A 2877-nucleotide genomic window follows, 5' to 3' on the forward strand; every position below is an offset into this window, starting at 1 on the left:
CTACGTTGTAGGAAAAATTCAGTTCGTACACACTTGTAACATATGCAGATGGCCTTATCTTTGTTTCTGGGTTGATTGATCTAAGCTATTAACATATTCTAATGTTATATATCTAAACTAACATTTCTAACTCTAATCATTCTGGATCGAAACTGAGGATCAAACAAGGAAGCCCAATGTGCTTAGAAAAGATAGGAGCGCACATGAACGCCTCAAGAGGCGCGCGAGGGCGCGCCCCAACCACTAGTCCTAAGCAAACGCCCCACAGACCATAGGATCTAGATCTGATGGTGACAGTTTTTTAATAGAAAATACACTAATAAAAATGAAATGACATGTGTTTTGTAAAAAATGCCATCCCCAACACTAAAGCTGTCGGCCTTGATTTGTGCATGTCATCCTTTTGCGCAGGGACCATACTAATCTTCTCTATATCATCCAATTTTATCGGATTTCCTCAAATGTCATCTTAGCCAGCAAACGGTCACCGGCTATCGCGGTCCTTTGTAAAAGTTGTTGTACTTTTTTCTTTTTTGCGCTATCTTAGAGAAATTGGTACATCTTTTTTTCTATTTTTTGTGCGGGAATGTGGTTGTGGGTACCCACGTGCCTGACGGGCCAATGAAAGTGTTTTTTTGGGTGAAAAAAAAGGCCAGTATGTGGTGACCATGGTTTTCTTAAGGGAAAGTTCAAGGGAACTCCTATCTCCCGCTCTCTGCGGCAGGTTGTCGCCGGCACGCACAGGACGGATAGGACAGGGCCTGCCCAGAAGGTAGCGCCAGAGGGCGACCACATACTGTAGTTACTAAAAAAGGCGCACTAGCGGCGGAGCGAACCCAACATCTGGTCCTATTGACGATGCGCTACTACTGAATTACCTAGCGAGCTTTACTAGTCCCACAACAGCGAAAATCCTTCAGAACCAACCATCCAGCGAAGATCCAAAATATTATTGAAAATTTCAAAAGCAAATTAAGAAAAAACTGAATGTTTTGCAAAATGCACTTAATTTTCAAAATTATGAAAACAATTCAAAAAATAATATTGTCCCAAATCATGAACAATATTGTGAAATTCTAGAACAATTTGGAAGCACGAACTTTTTTTTAAACCACTGAACAAAATTAGAAAACAGAACATTTTTTGAAACTACTGAAAAAAGTGAAATATGATTTATTTTCAAAGTTTGAAACACTTTTTAAAACAGTTTTTTTAAAATTATGAACATTTTTGGAAAAGATGTGAAAATTTTGAACAAAAACAATCTGACAATTTTTGAAAAACAGGGAAAAAATGAAAATATGAACAATTTTGTGAAAGTCCATAACAAAATTTGGAAATGTGAACATTTTCTTAAACACCCGAACAAAATTTGAAAACTAAAACTTTTTTGAAATTTTTGTATCATTTTTGAAACTGCTGAAATTAGTGGAAACATGATCATTTTTTTAAAATAATTTTTTTTTTGAAATTCATTTCTTAAAAGATGTGAAAAACCAAAACATTCCTAACAATTTTTGTAAATCCCCCAAAAATATAAAAAATCAGAACATTTTTTGAGTTATGAGAAAAATTTGAAAATACAAATATTTTCTGTAATTTTCAAAAGATTACCGAATACAGGAAGTTTTTTAAAGAAAAATATACATGAAAATGGAAAAGAAACAGAAAAAGGAAAAATAAAAAGAAAAAGAACAGAAAAGCATAAAAAGTTGAAATATAAAAAAAAACTGTATAAGAAACAAAAAAAAAACATTGAGAAGGTTCCCAAAACCGGGTATGGTTGTATGTGCACTGGCTACACAAAACTGGGCCAGCCCATCGCGTCGCTCGGTCGCTCGCCTGTGCGAAGCGCCGGCAGTTTGACACTTCATTTAGATATGTTTCCTACGTGCGTATATCCCGTGATTGTTGCAGCCGGAAGTACTAGTACCCACGTAGTACTGGTACACGTCCAAATCGATTAGCTAGTTGAAGCTGGCTTTGCACTGAGGGGTCGATCGGAATCCAGCGTTTTGCTTCGTTCGTCATCGTCGTTCGTCCCCGGAAGTACTCGGCGTCTGCTGCCGCACAACCGCGCCGACCGCCGCCGCCGGATTAGCGATGGCATCCGCCGGCCCGTCCACCGCCGTTTCTGCCGTCCCGCTGCCGGTGCCCTACGGCACGACCCTGCCACCGTATGGGGCGGCTGCCACCTATGATGTGCCCGTTCCCATGTACGGGTATCCTACATACGGGACATATGGGGCTCCGCCCGCATCCACGTACGGGTCTCCGCCTGCGTATGGGGCTCCGCCTGCGTATGAGTCTTTCGGATATTGGTGTGGGTCGTTAACAGGCCAGCAGGCTCCCGCCCCTCCCGCGCATCATGCGTACTTCGCGGCTCCGCAGATGTATGGAGAGTATCCACCGCCGCAGCTGAGCGGTGGCTACGACCTCCCCATGGCGTCTTCGTCCCCCTCGCCGACCTTGCCGCCGGCGCCCTGGGACCCGGTGCTCCTCACCGGGCTGCATACCGCTCCTACACCGAACAACTACACCGGAGGTGATGATTGGTACATGGACACCGGGGCTACGGCTCACATGTTTGCTCATCCTGGTAATCTTGCCTCCTTCACTCCCGTCACCATCGACTGCCGCATCATTGTCGGCGACGGTTCCACACTCCCTATCACACATGTCGGGCACACTTCTTTTCCTTCTACTTCCATGCCTATTATTTTGTCTAACATACTTGTGTCACCTCATCTTATTAAGAACCTTGTTTCCGTTCGTCGTTTAACTCGTGAAAATCCTGTTACTGTTGAATTTGACGAGCTTGGACTTTGTGTCAAGGACGCTCGAACCAAGATGGTACTTCACCGATGTGACAGCCTC

General features: G+C 43.1%; 1 non-coding gene across 1 annotated transcript; it reads right to left on the bottom strand.

Moving 5' to 3' along the window:
• Positions 1-363: 363 nt before the first annotated feature.
• On the bottom strand, positions 364-467 carry LOC123095236 (U6 spliceosomal RNA). Its single transcript, XR_006446141.1, has one exon. It is a non-coding gene; the product is annotated as a U6 spliceosomal RNA (small nuclear RNA).
• Between the last annotated feature and the right edge of the window lie 2410 nt (positions 468-2877).

Source organism: Triticum aestivum, chromosome 4B, assembly GCF_018294505.1.
Source record: "Triticum aestivum cultivar Chinese Spring chromosome 4B, IWGSC CS RefSeq v2.1, whole genome shotgun sequence".
In the NCBI taxonomy this organism is placed as follows: Eukaryota; Viridiplantae; Streptophyta; class Magnoliopsida; order Poales; family Poaceae; genus Triticum; species Triticum aestivum.